This window comes from Equus przewalskii, chromosome 8 (assembly GCF_037783145.1).
Source record: "Equus przewalskii isolate Varuska chromosome 8, EquPr2, whole genome shotgun sequence".
In the NCBI taxonomy this organism is placed as follows: domain Eukaryota; kingdom Metazoa; phylum Chordata; class Mammalia; order Perissodactyla; family Equidae; genus Equus; species Equus przewalskii.
In genome coordinates, this window is record NC_091838.1 from 71,943,282 (window position 1) to 71,962,295 (window position 19,014).

General features: G+C 39.6%; 1 long non-coding RNA gene across 4 annotated transcripts in view; it reads left to right on the top strand.

Annotated features, from left to right (window-relative positions):
• Nucleotides 1-204: 204 nt before the first annotated feature.
• LOC139085149 (uncharacterized) overlaps nucleotides 205-19,014 on the top strand; it is a 142,892-nt gene continuing 124,082 nt past the window's right edge. For all 4 annotated transcript variants that reach the window (XR_011543215.1, XR_011543216.1, XR_011543220.1 and 1 more), the window contains exon 1: nucleotides 205-338. This is a non-coding gene — a long non-coding RNA (uncharacterized lncRNA). The remainder of the gene's footprint in view (nucleotides 339-19,014) is intronic.

Consider the following 19,014-nt stretch of genomic DNA (forward strand, 5'->3'; position numbering starts at 1 on the left):
AACCTTCTTTTCAGCGTTGTGATGCCCTAAGCAGAGCCCAGCTTAGCCTGCCCGGAACTCCTGACCTACGAGACTGAAAGAACATAAATGAGTGTTGTGTTAAAATTTTATGTCTGTGACAATTTCTTTTGGCAGCGATAGAAAACTGACAAGCAGCCAGGAACCTGCCAATCTACTCTTCGGGGAAACATTTGTGTTCTGGAAGGGACTTAAATCTCTTTCACTTGGAAATGCGAAATCTTTACTCTGAAGCTGATGCCTCTGCTGAGTGTCTGACGATTGGGGAGGAAGGACAAGAAATGTCTGAGACAGAGACACTGCAAAATCAAGGCCTCCAGGTAGGATTTTGGTACTTTGGAGATAAAACTACTGCTATTTGTATATGACATTTAGAAATATTTTTAATTTATACTTTGAGTCGATGACTTTGTGGAAGACTCTGGAATTAGATGCTCTTGCCACCACCAACCAGCTGTGTAACCTCGGATAAAACACTTGCCTTGACAAGCCTCCCTTTTCATATCTGTGAAATGGGGAGAGCAACAGCACTGAATTTAATGGTGTGTGGTGAGACTTAAATAAGAATATTTATGAAATACTTCCTTTAACACCTGGCACCTATTAAGTGCTAAATAAATGGTTATAATTATAATTATTCATGTGTTCATTCAAAAAGTATGTCTTAATCATCTCCTCTATGCCAGGCATTGCTAGGCAATATAAGACACAAATATGAATAAGGAATAGGCTCTGCTCTCAAAGATCTCTCAGGGTGGTGCAGTATGTCCATATGTATCCTTTTCATTTATTCATATATGTAAATTTTCGTGTGTGTGTTGGGGGTGCGGGTGGTGTGAACACGGCGTCCCCTAAACCCACCAAGAACAAAGCATTGCATTCAAACCTAAGGGGAGGGTGGGGTTGCAGACCCAGCCATCCATCTTTCTCCTTCTCCTCAGAGGTAGGCGGCTGTTTACTCTGGGAACACTGACGAGATGACTATTAAATCGTTTCAGAGTGGTAGAACTGGGAGGTCCCAGCAAGGCCTCCCCATTCTGGCACAACGAGGGATGTTATGCCTCAGACATGCAGACAGGCATGCCACAGAAAAAGGGCTCCCTGTGCCAAATCACTTTGCCGGGTCCTACTCTCTGATGGGGAAGCAAAAAGTGATCCATCAGCTTGGTTTTCTGGGAGTCCCAGAGCTCCTCAAAATAGACCCATTAGCTGAAAGGATAAATATTTACCCTGGGCTCATCTGAACAACCCAGAAAAGGGACTCTGTTTTGTATCAGTAATAAAAAACACTCCTACCTAAGCTTGGATTTAGAGCTTTTTGTCTTTAAATCTTCTCTGTGTTGAACCACTCAAACTTCCTGTGAGAAACTAGGTTAGGATTTCCTCATGGCCTCCTAGCAGGGCTAGGGGTGGGGGAGTGCTCCTGAACACAAAGGGAAATGCTCTGACAGGAGGGGAATGTTTTCCTTTACTAAGCAAAGTATGTGTGGCCTCAGCCTGGTTCCCAGTACACAGGTAACTGAAATATTTGCCCTTGGGAGAGAAGGTGCAGAATGTTCTCTTAAAATGCTCCAACTGGTGAAATTAGAGATTTTAGATAAACAGCTTTGGAGGGACCCCATTTCCTGAGCTATGCTTTGATCACATGACAACAGCGCCAGCGAAAACACTTTTGTTATCCTTTCAAGGGAGATGTTCAAGAAAGAACACTTGCCTGGGTCAGGGAGGTGAGGATATGGGCGCGATGTGGGGAGGAGGGGTGGCGGGGTCTGGGATGGAAGAACCGAAGGAGATGGGGTGGGGGCTGCTCACAGACAAACCTGGGGTGCTTAGATTTCACATCCTCCAGGCCCACTTTCCCTTTTTACCTCCCTCTCCCACCACCTTTCTGGAAGCTGGCCTGAGCTGGCAGAAAGAGCTCAGACTGTAGAAGCAAAATAACTGTCTTCAAGCACAGGCCCCATTCAGGGCCTGGAATATAACAGACACTCAGAAGAGGCAAAATGAATGACAGGTTCCACCATTCTTTCCAACGTAAGGATGTTCTTTCGCCCTCTGAGCTTCAGGCTCTCTATCTGCATTATTGGGATAATGCTCACCTCCAGGGTTGTGTAAAGGTAAACAAGCAGATACATGTGTATGTACCTAGCACAGATGCTGGTGCACTATGAGGGCCTAATAAGTGTTAATCTTATCATTAAAGGGCTTGGGAAATTGGCAAATGTGTTGGAACCAGATTACTAGCAAACTGTCGTCCCAAAGGCTTACACAGACACTCAGGCTAAGGTTTGCAGGAGAGGCCGTGCAAACCTGGACCAGGTGCAGATAAACCTCCTCCTTTGAGAGAGTGTGTACCCTCAGTCACCAGCCTTCCAGCGTCTCTGTCATACAGGGCCAACTAGCTTCAGAGATTTGGGCAGAGGCTGCCCACGCACTCCAGGGCAGTTTCATATCCTGTAGACACGATCAGAGGATTGTCAACGTAGCGCTAAATGGGAAAGCCCTTCTCTGTCCCTAGTCTATTGATAATATACATTTTGTCTCTCTCACCATAGTGGAGACTGCTGGGCTAGTGCCCCACCACAGCGTAGGCAACTCTAGTGGTATAGTAATAAGTATTCAATTAAAATTGTAATGGAATTAATTAATAGATGAAAGAATGAATGAAGGTAAAAATGTGATAATAAACCTCTGCAATCTTCTTGTGGGTTTATAACGTGCCTTCTGACTCTCCCTTATTCCCATAGGTCACTTAGCTTCCAGGTTGCTATAGGATTACGGTAGTGCCCCCTTACCAGCAGGAGATACATTCCAAGACCCCTGTGGAAGCCTGAAACAGCAGACAGTATAGAACACTATAGTAGTCCCTACTTATCCATGGTTTTACTTTCCTCCTTATTCCTGGTTTCACTTTCCACTTTTCGCTTATTCGACCATGGATAACTGAAACCGTGGAAAGTGAAACCGTGCATAATGGGGGATGACTGTACTTGAATTGCTTTGCCATCATACAGCGGCTTTGAGTATCACAGATGCTGGCAAGTGAATTTGCATGGCCTAGTCACAACTGGAGAGGTGTTTGGGGAAGAGGAGAAAGGCCTGGTTGTCCATCAATGTCACTATTGTTGCATAATGATGCTAATCTTGCTCTTATCTTCGCATCTGCTGTGGCCTGTACCCACATTCCCCCTAAGACCCAAGGAATTGGGATGCCTTTCCCACTTGTGACTCCACTGCAGGGCAGCTTTCCCATCTGTTTTCTTCCCACCTCATAATAAAAATTTTTCCCAGAGAGTCCAATGAATCTTTCTCAGATTCCAGGAGAGACCATATCCTGTCTCAGTCTTGGGTTGTTTGTTTTAATGGCCCTTGAGTTTTGATCCTACCAGCTGATCATAATGGAAAGTGAGTATATTATTTTAATATATTTATATCGTTACTCTATATATAAATATATTTTCTCATATTAATATATTTATATTTAATGTTCTTGCATATATTTAATATTTTCATTCTTTCCTTATTTCTAAAGACTGATTGAGTGTATAGTTTATTCAGGCCTTTCTTATAAACACAATGAGTGAGGATCCTGACATTATGGAGTTTATACCCTACAAGGGGATGTATGTAATAGATAAGTAAGCAAATGTGCATCTAAGCTTGGATATGTTAAACGCTAAAAGAAAATAAACTGAGGACTGAAGAGCTTCCCTTCAGACTATTTTTTATTCTATCACTCATTCATCAATCATTTAAGTGCTTACCAAGCATAAACATTCTTTCTTTGTGCTAAAGATAAAGCAGTGAACAAGATATAATCTTTGTCTCCAGAAGCATATACGCAGCCAGAAGGTCATAAGTTAAATATCAAATTGTACAATTAATTGTTTTAAAGAAGAAGTATAGGGTGCTAAGAGAGTATAAAGCAAGGCATTATAACGTAGTCTCAGGCTGTCAAAAAATGCTTCTTGGTAGATAGAGGAATGTCCACCAATGAATTATACCTTGCTCTATGCACACCCTTTCGAAGCCACCTTCTACAGGGACCCTAGGCTTGGCCATGCGCTTAGCTTTGGTCAATGGGACACAAACAAACCTAAAGCGCCAGAAGTGTGAAAAGCACTTGTACACTGGAGCTTACCCTCTCTTGATACTGGGAAATCTCCTGCCACCACATGAAGAAACCCAGGCTGATCTGCAGGAGATATGTGGCCCAGCCAGCACCTGACACCCAGGGACAGGCGTATGAGTGAGGACGTCTTAGACTCTCCAGTCGCAGTTGAGATGCCAATTACTGCAGCTGTATAAATGACCCCAAGTAACACCAGCAGAAGACCCACCTAGCTAAGCCTCATCCAAACTGCTGATCCAGAGACTTGTAAGCAAATTGAATTGTTACTCTTTTAAGTCCATAAGCTATGGGGTGGTTTTCTATGCAGCAAAAGGTAGTTCATATAGAAATAGATACCTAGAAGGGTGCTTTTTTCATACAAAAATCTAACACACAAGTTATGAGCTTTCAGACAGGGCAATACGTGGCGGATGGAAAAGTGAGGAATCTGCTATCAAAGACATGAAAAATGGTGAAAAAAATTTTGTAGAGTCTGGAGAAGTGCTAAGGAAACTGGTTTTAGAAGTTGGAAAACAGTTGATTTGTTTTATGTTGCTGTGCCAAACTGTCATCTGAGTTAACTGGAAGAAAAAATATTCCTAATGAATTTGCAGATCTGGCTAAGGAGATCACCAGGAAGAATGTTGAAAGTGTTGATTGGCTGCGTTTTGCTGCATATGGTAAGGTACAGAAAGGGAGAGATGAGCTAAAGAGAGAACTATTCACTTTGCAAACAGAATTTAGAGGGCCTTTTTGCTGTAACCAAGACTTTCTGAGTTGGAAAATAAAACTATTTCACAGCTTTTTTTTTAAAGTGAAAAATGGCCTCAGACTAAATATCAAATCAAGGGTGTAGTTATATGATTCTTTGTTAATATCTCTAAAAGGTTTAAAGAGGTTATGCTTACTAGATCCTCTCAGTGAGACAAAACTGCTCCTAAGAATCTTAATGGCATGTGCCTACAGAAGCCTAATCTCAAAATAGCCCTAAGTCTAGTGTGAGAAGGCTATATCAAAAAGAATTGTGGACATGGATTTTGCCTAATAGAATGTAATGTGATACATAGCAAACACAAAATGGTTTTAAGGGAGTTAAACAATCTAAGATTAAAGGAAATAGAGACCTTCTTCTGAACCCCCATTTTTCTTTGAATAAGTAGCATTTTAAAAAAACCCTCCAAGCCACAATTCTTTTTAAGAGGTGCTATCTTAGAGGGTAGAGACAAGAATATTGTGGGTGGAATAGAAAGCATAGGAGAATAGTAGTATAAGGAACCATTCTCAGTGGGCACAACCAGAGTAGGGGGGGCCTGATAACATGTGCATACGTTGTATTTCATGGTTTCTATAAACCAGTGACTATTCTTCTTGCTTCCCATTCCTTTTCATTTTTCTATTCCTGTCTCATCATCATCATGTTAGGCACTTGGGGGTAAATAACTTTTCTTTTTAGTTCTCACATCTTTGTATCAATAGGAATCATGGCCAAGGAGCTGTACTCCATGAGCTTTATCTGCATCTGGACCTAAAGCAGATTACAAGATCAGGGATTTTGAGACTAATACCATGATTGAATGATATTTTGGGGCTCTTGTTAGGAAGTTAATATGTTCTGCAGGTTAGAGGGACATGAATCATCAGGGCCAGAGGGAAGATTGTGATAAGCCCCTTATTCATTATACCTTTCTGTATGCATCCTCTTAGGTAGTTCCTTCCCACATTGACTCTAGGCTTGGCGATGTGACTTAGTTTTACTAATGGAACATTATAAGATGCAATGCCAGCAGTAACTTTGTGCACTGGGACTTGTTCTTTCTTGTTCTTGGGGATTCTGCGGCTAGCCTGCTGGAGACATATGGCCTGTTGAAAACCACGTATGCCAGAGAAGTAAGTCTTAAATTAACTACCACCAGTTGACTGTCTAGATAGCTGGAACTGTACTCAGTGATACAAGGGGCCAGGCAGAAGAACCGCCCAGCCCACATCATTGACCCACAGTTTCATGAGAATAAAGTAGTTCTTTTCAGCCACCAAGTTTTGGGGAAGTTTGTTACTCAGAAAAAGTGTCTACAGATTCTCTCAGGCAAAGATTTTTAAGTTGAAATATGAAAGTTCAGTGGAGATTAGTTAAGCAAGGGAGAGGAGGAACAATTTTCCAGGTAGAGAGAACAGCATAGATGAAGAAGCTGAGGAAGGCAGGCATATGGTGAGTTGAAGCTGTATAAGAATGGCTAGAAAAAGAAGAGTGAGAACAGCATAGAATAAGTTTGGTGAGGTAGGAGGAAGCCAGATTATTCATGGCTTCTGTATTCATTACCTATTGCCACAACATTGCTACTTAATAAACTACCCCAAGATTCAGTGACTTAAAAACAACTATTACCCATTACACTTCCGCCATCAAGTTTGGGATCAGTTCCTCTCTAACTAGGCTCGGTGGGGTGGCTCTGTTTTAGGGTGCTGGTGAGTCTAGCCTTGGCTCTTCACTGTGGTTTGAACTCAGGTCTTTCCCACATTTTCATGCTTAGACCCAGGCTGAAGAGGCAATAGCTACCTAGAAAAGTTTTCATGGTGATGGCAGAAGTGCAAGAGAGATACCTAACCAGGCAAGCGTGTTTCCGTTTACATCTCTTCTGTGAACATCCCATTGGCCACAGCAAGTCACACAGAAGAGCCCAAAGTCAAGGGCAGGAAGTACATTCTGATCACCAAAATTTACAGGGAAGTATGTTCTGCCAAAGCAAGTCACACTGTGCACAGCAGCACTGTTTATATTAGATAAAAAGTGGAAACCATCCAAATGCCCATTAAGTGGTGAGTGGATTTTAAGAATGTATATTCATACAATGGAATACCCTTTGACAACAAGAAGGAACAAAGTACTGATACATGCTACAATATGGATGAACCTCAAAAACATGATGCTAAATGGAAGAATCCAGACACAGAGGACTGCATATTGTATGAATACATGTATATGAAATTTTTAGAAAAGGCAGATCTATAGAGACAGAAAGTATATCAGTCATTGCCTCGGGCTGAGAATGAGAGTGGAGATTTACTGCAAAGGGACCTAAGGTTGATGGAAAAGTTCTAAAACCGGATTTGGGTGATAACTGCACAACTGTATGAATTTACTAAAAATCATTGAACTGTTCACTTATAGTAAGTGAATTTTGTAGTATGTAAATCATATCTCTATACTGGTATTAAAATGTATAACTAATGGAATGAATGATACCTTGGCATTATGCTTACAACAATGAAACAATTTTAAAGGCACTGCTCAATGATTGACTTAATACAATGTGGAAATATTTGCAAAATTCTAGCTGACTACTATCTTTCTTTAAGCAACTGCTGAAGTTAAATTGTTTTCTTCAAAAGTATCATATTAAATTTTAGAATAATTGTCTTTAGCTACTCAGCTTTGCCTATAAATAATAAACATTTTTTATTTTGTCTTTTGAACTACTGCATTCTAAGTTAGTGCATGTGGTAAAAAAAAAATTGGCACACATAAAAGCAGCTGCAATTAATGAAGCATGCTCTACTTATTGACTTTTCATATAATATGTACAACAGAAACATGCTCTTACAAACAGGTCAAGAACTGTAAAATGTTCGCTAATTGCTGGAATTTGTTCTGTTTGGAATAAAGATGGATTTAATGATCAGAATAGCTATTCAAGGGGTAATAGAAGCAGGAAGGAGGGACCTCTGTTATTAGCTAATCTAGCAATTATCCCCACATCAGAGCTTGTGTTCTATATGAATATCAACTGAGTTTGTTGAGGAGGTGCAGCTGGAGAGGTGACAACAGCTGCCGACTCGAATGCAAAATTCCTTTGGTTAGGAGAACGCGCTAACATTAATCCAAGAGATGTAGGATGAACTTAATTCTCTAAGTGACAATGCCCAGTTGTGTCACAGACCAGCAACGACTGCTCACACTTCCTTTCCAGGCACATGGAGAATGTGCCCATTATGACATCATCACATTTCCGAACTCTTTGAAGTTATTGTTTGCAAGTCAAGCATCTGTAATGAAACTGGGTGACTGCACCTGAGATCCCGGTTGAAGCGAGCTTAGGAAATTGTTTCCCTATTTTCTTTCTATTAAGAGGCTTGGGGAGGGAGTTATAAAACCAACAACGGACACGATAGTAGCTGAATGTCACAGCTTACAAAACGTTGTCCTAGGCATTTCCTCTAAGTTAATATTTATTCAACAAATATTCATCAAGAGCTTTCATGAATGCCATTCATTCTGTGGGTGCTGGACTCATATTATCTCATTCGAACAACTGCCTTTGAAGAAATTCTGGCTCCAGCCTTTAAGGAGTTTGTATACTCATTTGATTCTCAGAGTTTTGTGAAGTCTGCATCATTACAATGTACATTCAAGGGTTCAGGAACTTCAGGTGCTTATTGGTAAGTGACCTTCCCAGGATTGCCAACAGTTTGGGGAGACAAGCAGACGTAATCAAATATTGATTGTATTGCCTCGGAACTCTACGACTTGAGGCATGTATCTTTACTTTGTAATGCTTCAGAGTCCTTATCGGAGAGGATATTTAATGATACACATTTCTAGAGTTTGAGAAAATCCTCTCTTGACCCCACTTCAACCCCCACTGACTTCTCCATTTCTGTTCTTCCTTTAACAGCAAATGTATTTAAACAGTTTATACAATTAGTTTCCAATTTTTCTCCTCCAGTTTTTTCTTGAACCTACTCAACTTATGGTCACTTCCCAATCACTCTTCTGAGACTTCTTGCAGAGATCAACAATGATCTTCCATTGCATGTTTTCAACAGCCTCCTTACTCATCACTTTCCACACGTGTCCTGCCGCAGCCTGATTCTGTCAAATTCTAAATCAGATCCTATCAGTCCTCTGCTCAAAACCCTCCAGTAGTTCCCATCTCATGCAGAATAAAAACCAAATGATCTACTCTTTTCTCTCTGACCTCATTTCCTATCACTCTTTCCAGGCTCATCGATTTAGACCTTGTTGGCATCTTATTCCCCCTAAAAATATATCAGGGGTCCTCCTTCTCTTCTCTTTACAGGACATTTCACTGTGCTGTTTTCTCTTCCTGAGATTTTCTTCTCCCTGTAATCCACATGGATGACTCTATACTTTCTTATTCAAATGTCAGAATCTCAGGGAGGATTTCCCTAACCATCCTTTTTAAATCTGCAGCACCTCCACCCACCGGCCACTACACATCCTGTCACAGACACTTTAGTTAGGAAACTAATGCTCTAAGATGTTGCAGAACATCCCCACTGTTCTCATGGTTCATGTAGTTAGTGGCAAAAGTGAGTTTCAAGCCTCCGAACTGTATTCACTGTAACAGAAACTTTGGTTAAGAGTTAGGAGGGCCATGTTTGACACCTTGCTTATTTGTAGAGTCTATGTGATCTTAAGAATGCCAAGTCATCTTGCTGGGTCTATATTTCCTCTTTTGTAAATGATGAAAAAGAATGTTATTTGCATCTTAAGCCTCTTCCAATACTATACTTTTTTTTTTTTTTTAAGATCTCATATGTCACTGGGAGCTAAAGATTGTCTTATAACTGTCTAGCACACTCAAGTAAAAAGTTACATTATTTTTATTTCCAACGTAATACTTCTGGTAAGTCAATGTAGCTGACAATCACAGAGAATAAACTACTTATCTCTGCAGTTATATTTGACTAATTTCCTTTTTCTAGGGCGAATGGGATAAGGAGGCCCCTGGAATTGTCTTTAGCTCTGTGGTGAATTTGCAACCACAGGGCGCTCTTTGAGAAACTGCAGACTTGCATCTGATAGCCATTTTATGGGAATGTTCCCTGGCCCTTTAGTTGTGGTTCCCCACAGAATGCCATGATGAGTGACATGCTTCCCGCAGATGAAAGCTCCGTGGGGGTCTGTGCCAGAGACCTCTGACTACATCACTTGGCGTTTGCTGATTTCTGTCTCTTTTCTGTATAAGTGAGTGGCTCTGGGCTGCACTCTCATTTGAATCTTTGGTATTCCAGGAGAATTTGCATGTGGTCAAATGGAAATGCTCTCTCAGGAATGATGTAAAGTGGACCAAGAGAATTAGATTCTGGCATTTAAGGAAAGATTACACAAGCTTTCCAACCATGGCCTTTATTTATTTATTTACTTACTTACTTATTTGGAAGAGTATTATCTTTGCAACATGTCACTACTTCCATTAAGCACTTGGTTCTTAATTTCTGACTAGTTAAGGCAAGGAGAGAAGTAAATCAGAATTTTAAAAAGGGACAAACAGATGAAATAATTGCTAAATCTCAGGAATATAGTACGCACTTAAAAAAATATAATATTCTATTTGAGAGGCAGCATAAAATGGTGCCGAGTCCTACACTGGAGATGGAATGCTTGGTTCAAATCATAGTTCTGTCACTTACAAGCCCAGGACTTTGGACAAATCAATCAATTCTGTGCCTTGGTTTTTCTATCGATAAAATGGGAATACAAATAGTAGTGTATAAGCTTCTTGCTAAGGGTACAAAGGCATCTGAGATTATGAAACATGTGTGATTTTCCCTGTAGCATACTGCCTTCCATGCTCCTAACTCCTGAGGATCTGAAATTCTCACACAAGAGGCAAGAGATGTTTATTCTCTACTTATGAGGGCTTGCTCTGTGCCAAATGATATACTAGATGCTGGGAAGTAAGGATTAAATAAGTACATACATCCCTCTGCCTTCAGACATTTATAGTGGGGTAAGGGAAACACATGCACAAATAACTATTGCAAGTCTAGTGCTTTCATAGAGGAAGCATATTAGGAAAAGGGGTAAACTCTTGGTTTTGCAGAGGAAATAATGTTTGGGCTCCATCTGAAAGAAAGATTAGGGATTGGGCATTGGAGGCAGAAGAAAAATTACTAATAAGACAAAGACAGAAAAATACACCGTGACTTTGAGAGCATATTTGCAAAGACCGTCTCATCTTTTCTTGGTCAGGTGCATGTTGATTTCACCTATTATATTTAAAATGTCCTGATGGCGGAGACCATTTCATCTCTGCACTTCTCTAGCAGAATGTCTTGCATGTGATATAAGTACAAGAAATGTTTGGTGAATTGGTTTGAATTGAACATGTGATTTAGATAATACGTGCTATAGGATTTCAGAGGAAGGAGTGATTCATTCCATTCTGGAGGATTCATGGAGATTTAAACTGGACTGGTAAAGGATCAAGAGATTTCTTTGTAAGTTAATTTTCAGAAGAGAGGAATCAAATTAGAGCAAAGAACATGGGCAAATGCAGTTTGAATCCCGCTGGAGTTATCCTCTGGACTCTAGGAGGCACATAATTAGAGAGGTGTATATACTAGTCTCGGTTATTTGCCTCCTCTTTGGCCAACCATCTTTCCCTTCACCTTGGAAAGCTTCAGGAGGAGCTATCAGTTAAGCGTCTTATTCCCGATCTATAAGGATGGACAAAAAAAATCAGGTTGACCAACCTGGCTTCACCAATTGTCCTGGGAAGGGCAGATGTCCAATCGCAATCACCCCTAAGATGACATAATCAGTTCTGGGAGAAAGAGTCTTCATTTTGGATCATGGACCATGACATTTTCCAACCAAGTGGAAAGAATCTGATAATGAAGCCAATGAATAGAGAAAGACAAACAAGCATTATGTGGGACCCTCTCTCCCAAATTTCACAGCTTCCCAGTTACATTAGAGAAGAGTTTCTCCTCTCTCGCACGATTGCTCACCCGATTGCTTTCTCACTCGCTGGTTTGTATTTCATTTCTGCATTTTCAATAAAAGTATCCTCCCTAATACAAGATGAGTGGCAGGGGTTGAAAAGCCATCATTTTGGAAATTATCTGCTTAGAATCAGTGGTTCAAGTAACATATGGAAGTAAATTATTTTAAGGTGTGACCTTTAAAGCAATTAAGCAGAGAAGCCAGGATTGGACTCAACGTGAATAACTGATTGGTTAATAAGGTAGAATCTAATGTTGTCTATTTTATCAAAGATATTATCAGATGGCCTCACACCAGGATGTGAAAAAGATATGTTTACACATAAGAAATATGTTGATACACAAGCAACAAACTATGTGTCTCATAGTCTTTAGTGACCACCTACTGCTCTCATTAATTTTTCATTCATTCATAACCCAGTCATAAAATTTTTATTCCACAAATGACCAGATGACAAGTTTGAAGAGTGTAGGAAAGATTGGGTACATTCTAAAGAATGGAAGAGCTAACTGGTTTCTTGTACTGTGCATCAGAAATTATCCTTTCCAATTCCGTGAAGTCCCCTGAAGCATTCCTCCAGCCAATGCTTCTGCCAATTCCTGTTAAAAGCTATTGTTGTATAGTTCTTCGGGTGGTAGTGATGTTATGATGCCATCACATTGTCCAAGAACTTCCACCAATTTCTAATTGCCTTCTGATCTTTACCTTCTATTTCATCAATCATGGGCTTGAAAGAGAAGTTAATATCCCATCTGATGTCCTTTTAGTTACTTTGAAATATATCTTTAAAACAAAATTTAAAAAATTACACAGAGTACAATATAATTAGAGAAAAGAAAGCTCACAGTGAGGTGGACAACATGTTGCACATTGTAGAACATCCTTAATTCATGTTAACATGGTAGAGCATCATGGGCTGAGGCCATTTACAAGGTGGTGCCCCAAAGCACACTGCCCCAATTAACTCTGGCTGAAAGCACAAATAAGTGTAGTAATCCCCCTTATCTGAGGTTTTGCTTTCCATGGTTTCAGTTACCTGAGGTCAACCTCAGTCTGAATATGTTAAGTGGAAAATTCCAATAGTAAACAATTCATAAGTTTTGAACTGTGTGCCATTCTGAGTAGTGTGATGAAATCCCCTGCTGACCCACTCTGTTCTGCCCAGATGTGAATCAACCCTTTGTCCAGTGTATCCACACCATATCATTAGTCAGTTAGTAGCCCTCAGTTATCAGATTGACTGTTGTGGTGTGGCAGTGCTTGCGTTCACGTAAGCCTTATTTTACTTAATAATGACCCTGAAGTGCAAGAGTAGTGATGCTGGCAATTCAGATATGCTGAAGAGAATCCACAAAATGCTTCCTTTAAGTGAAAAGGTGAAAGTTCTCAACTTAACAAGGAAAGAAAAAAATCATATGCTGAGGTTGCTAAGATCTGCAGTAACTTTTATTATAGTATATTGTTATAATTGTTCTATTTTATTGTTAGTTATTGTTGTTAATCTCTTACTTTGCCTAATTTATAAGTTAAACTTTATCATAGATATGCAGGTATAAGGAAAAAACATAGTATATATAGGTTTCAGTACAATCTGTGTTTTCAGGCATCCACTAAGGGTCTTGAAACATATTCCCTGTGGTTAAAGAGGGACTACTGTAAAATATATATTAGCTGTTCCACTGCTAGATATTTATCCAAAGAACTTGAAAACACAAATGCGTAAAGATACATGCACCTCTATGTTCATTGCAGCATTATTCACAATATCCAAGACTTGGAAGTAGCCTAGGTGCCAATCAAGGGACAAGTGGATAAAGAAGATGTGGTATATCTACACAATGAAATACTACTCAGCCATAAGAAAGGATGAAATTCAGCCATTTGTGACAACATGGATGGACGTTGAGGGCATTACGCTAAGCGAAACGGCAGAGGGAGAAAGTCAAATACCATATGATCTCACTCATAAGTAGAAGATAAAAACTTCTACAAACAAACATACAAACAAACACATAGCAACAGAGATTGGATTGATGGTTACCAGACGGGAAAGGGGGATGGAGGAGGGCAAAAGGGGTAATTTGGCACATGTGTGGTGATGGATGGTAATTAGTCTTTGGGGGGTGAACATGATGTGATCTACACAGAATTCAAAATATATTATGATGTACATCTGAAAGTTAAATAATGTTATAATCCAATGCTATCATTATAAAAACAAAAATTAAAATTAAAAAAAGAAAGCAAAAAAAATACTTTGAAAAAGCCAAGTATTTTAATGAAGTCATCATAAATAAAAATATTTATATGATACTAAAAAAAAGAGAAAGAATAATTTAATGTGTTGAGATGCTTATGCATAAGTAAAAATATTACAGACACAAATAGTTTGTAACTAATCAGTGCTGTATGGAGGGTCATTCAAGGGATATATGTACTTTTATTATAAGTGAAGGAATTCCATTAAGAAAGGTCTGGAGGTTAGAAGTCCCATGCACGATCCATTTTGCCACAGAGCCAGTGCAATCCCACTTCTGGGTATATATCCAAGGAAATGAAATCGGTATCTCAAAGAGATATTTGCATTCTCATGTTCATTGCAGCATTATTCACTATAGCCAAGATATGGAAGCAGATTAAGCATCTGTTGATGGATAAAGAAAATGTGGTATCCACACACACACACACACACACACCGGAGGAATATTATTCAACCTTAAAAAAGGACATCTTGCCATTTGCAGCAAGATGGATGAACCTGGAGGACATTATGCTAAGTGAAATAAGCCAGACACAGAAAGACAAACACTGCATGACCTCATTGATTGGTGGAATCTAAAAAAGTCAAACTCGTAAAAGCAGAAAGTAGAATGGTGGTTGCCAGGGGCTGGGTATTGGGGAAAATGGGGACATGATGGTCAAAGAATAAAAAGTTTTGGTTATGTAGGATGGATAAGATCTGGAGACCAGATAATACTGTACTGTATACTTGAAATTTGCTAAGAGAGTAATCTTAAGTGTTCTTACCACACACACCTCTCAAAAATTAGTAACTATGTGAGGGGATGGATATGTTCATTATATTGATTGTGGTAATCATTTGACAATGTGTGTGTGTATATATATATATATCTCATAATATCACATTATATACCTTAAATTTATGCAATTTTATTTGTCAATTATACCTCAATAAAGCTGGGGGTGGGGGGGGAAGAAAACCTGGAGGCAGACACGAGGAAAGCTTTATGGAAAACAGTTAAAAACTAAGTTAACTTAGAGCAAAAAGTATGTACAGGAGAGGAAAGTAAAATACATTTGGAAAGGGAATTTACGGGGAGAAAGTTTTGGGTGTACATTACCACCTGCTGTGCTGGAAAGATCAAAGAAAATAATGGAAATTAGCTGTCTTTGACCAAACTGACTTCATTCCAAACACTTACTCACTGTACATATCCTCAGCTACTGTAGCTGTGTCTCAAATTTTCTCCAGTGATGGATGGTACACCAGGTAGGAAAAAAGCTCAGTGCAGAGACTGCATACCCAGCCTGCCCAATCTCCACACTAAGAGCATCAGAAATTTGGATGCAATTTGGTCTTCCAAAGTCAGCTTCTTCTACTTAACAGTTCTGGGAGGGTGTCCGCCCTTCTCCCTCAGTGGCATGGTAGATTTTAAAAACAACTCAAGAGATTGGTTGAAAAGAATCGAACTCATGTTATAGAAAGATTTTGAAAGTGTTTGACAGTTAACAAGAACAAACACGGAAACGATCTAACATTTTAAAACACACTCTGTGTCAGTCTCTTAAAACGTAAGTGTATCTGTCTGAAGACAAGGAAAAAACACCCCTCCCAAGTATATGTATGTATCGTTTGTAAAGTTGAAAGCCATCTTATAATATGGATTCTTTCTCAATTTCTCTATTTTGCATAAGATATTACCAATTAGGAGAGATCATTAGAATGAATCCACCTAATACAACCAATAAGAAGAGCAGGTGATGTTGCCGATGATATCATTTTACACTGTAAGTGTTGAATGACATCGTAAGTACACCTAAAGATCACTTACGGTAGTTTTGTTTAGAGCACCGTAGACTTAGGTGAATAGTATAAATAGAGTCTCCTTTACCTTTGGTTCCTGGTGGTTCTATATTCTCACACGAACCCACACTAGGCTTTGAATAATTTGCTAGAAAATTCAGCTGAATTTTTCTTACCTGCTTGTTGATGCTCAGCATCATTTCAACTCATTCTTTGCCACTCATGTCTCTTTAGAAGCAGCTGTCTTTCCTCGAATTTCAGTCCGTGTGGTTCCCTGTAGCTCCAGGCCTTACTGGATTGGAGAAAAGTTATGATTTTGTACCCTATCCGGCTTTTACTTATTGCTAAGGGAGGCCAAGCGACATCTCTCCAGTTGTCTGTATCCTGGTCTAGATGGACCTCTATCATTTATTCTTTCAGCCAATATTTCTGGAGGACTTGTGATCAACAACTACTCTGTGTGCTGGAGCAACAGGTTGAAAATTCAGTCCCTAACTTCAAGGAGCCCACGGTCTCTGGGGACAAACATGGTTCACATTTTAACTAACGCAGTAAATGCTCTTGAGGAAAAACGAGCAGAGAACTGTGGCAGTACAGAAAACGGTGAATAATTCCACACAGCAGGCTTAAAACGAGTGATAGAGACAGCGACATCTGACTTGGATTTTAAAGAACAACTCTTAGCTCTCAGATGGAATATTCAGAAGAGAATTTTATGTGGAAGAAATAGCATTTGAGAAAGCAAAGGACTGTGAAAAGTCTGCTGTGAGCAAGGAATATTTAGCAATTTGATGTCTCAGAAGCACAGGGAAATGTTCAAGAGGCGGATGTGTGCTGGGTAGAGACTGTGTGTGTAATATATTTTAAAGGAAGCCAAGGTGGCTTATTTCATTATTATTATCGTTTTTTGGTTTTGATGCAATATATATGGGACATACGGTACTCAGTGATACCTGCTGGGTAGATTCAAGTATATACATTTAAACCAAGTGTCTCATTCTTCCCCCAATGACCAGTCTTCTGTGTTTTCTGTTATAGGTAATTCATGCCCACTCTCTCTTCCGTTTCCATCCACTAGTACTTCTCAACTGTCATCTCCCCTTTACTTTTAAATCTTAAGTTCAGTTTACATCACATGAAAATCTATATTTAGAGCTTCCCGTGAATAATTGGAAGAATTGTCATTTATGGCTGGGATTCTCACGTGGTAGTGGTAGGCTGGGATTGAGGAGATGTTTCCCCCTTTAAAAAGATCCGGTACTCTCCATAGTGCCCACCTGGCCTGCTTCACAGTGGTACTTTACGGCCTTGGACCCTGTAGGATTTTGAGCGTCCTTGCTCTGTTATCTCCAAGCTTCCCACCTTCCCTCAGATCTGGCTTCCCTCAGATCTGCTTCCAAACCTTATGCCCGTCATCATACTCCAGGCACCGTACCTGCCTGGATTGTTTTCTTTAAATGTTCAACATCAATGATACCCCACAAGTTAAAGTTCACAAGACACATCCACATTCATAATTTTATTTGACACTCATCTAGTGAGGTGGGTATGGCAGATAAAGAAAGTCTTCCCTTTACATACAGTCATGTGCCACTTAACGACAGGGATACGTTCTGAGAAAGACATCAATAGGCAATTTCATCATTGTGCAAACATCACAAAGTGTGCTTAGACAAACCTAGATGGTATAGCCTTCTATACACCTAGGCTGTATGGTACAAATCTTCTAGGACCACAGGCATACATGCAATCTGTCCTTGACTGAAATGCTGTTATGTGTGGCACACGACTGCATGTTTTAAGCATATGAGGAAACTGAGGCCCATGACCCAAGGATAGTAAATACTAAAATTCAGCTAAAAACTCACATCTTTTGTCACTTAGTTTCAGACTCTTCTCTCCAAGACACTAAGTTTCAAACTCTCAGCTATTCCTTATATAATTTCAACCATCACTGAACAGCCTGCTCACTTCAATAATCTCACCTCACTGCTTTTCTCCAGGTTTCCACACGTTTTTGGTTTCCTTATCCTGTCTTTTTCACTAATTTGAGGTAGTCTGGAATGAAGAGAATGCAAGTTGTTTTAGTGGTTTAAACATTTGTGCCCCCCTCCCTCAAAAGTCAACAAAAGCTGCTGAGTCTAGGAATTTGAAAGTAGAATTTAGACCAGTAATTATAGTTATGGAGCTGAAGAATTTTCAATGTTTTCTTTCTTTTCTTAGGCTTATCATCTTAGAATCGAAATCTGAATTCCTGATCCTCTTCTTCCAGTAATTTCATGTGAGAAGTACAAATCTGTTTACACAGCATGCCTAATGACTATTAGTAGGATAAGTAGGGGGAATCTTGACGTAGAATCTGAGTCTGTCTTTTGAAACACTGCATACCACATATTCCCAGAGGAATCAACTGCCTTTTCAAGCAAGACAGGTTTTTAAGACAAATGTTTTTTCCCCCCACCCGGAGGAAAATTTAAGAATTCAGGCAAGATCAACTCAAATATGAATAATGCAGGGATTTGCCACTTGTGTCAAATAGGAACGACTCACCTTTTAAAATATCATTATTTATGAATTCGACTTTAGCTGCTCTGTGATTAAATCTTTCTTTTTTCTTTTCTGGCCAAATATTTGTGACATGAAAAATGGAAAGAAATTTATCACTAGTTTGATCCTTCCAGAAGTATATTAAGTAGAAAGAGCTGACCTCAGTAAGAAAAAGGGCATCACACTTCAGAATTCAGGTGTGGTTCACAACCATCCTCCTTGTTTGACCTGCTCTTCCATGCACTCAGAAGTTTTTTTGTTGGAGATTATGGCAAATGCAGACTAAAATATGAGTTGACCCTTGTCTTTTTTTTTTTTTAAAGATTGGCAATTGAGCTAACAACTTGCCAATCTTTTTTTATTTTTTGCTTTTTCTCCCCAAATCCCCCCTGTAGATAGTTGTATATTTTCAGTTGTGGGTCCTTCTAGTTGTGGCATGTGGGATGCCACCTCAGCATGGCCTGATGAGTGGTGCCATGCCCGCGTCCAGGATCCAGCTGGTGAAACCCTGGGCCACCACAGCAGAGCATGTGAAATTAACCA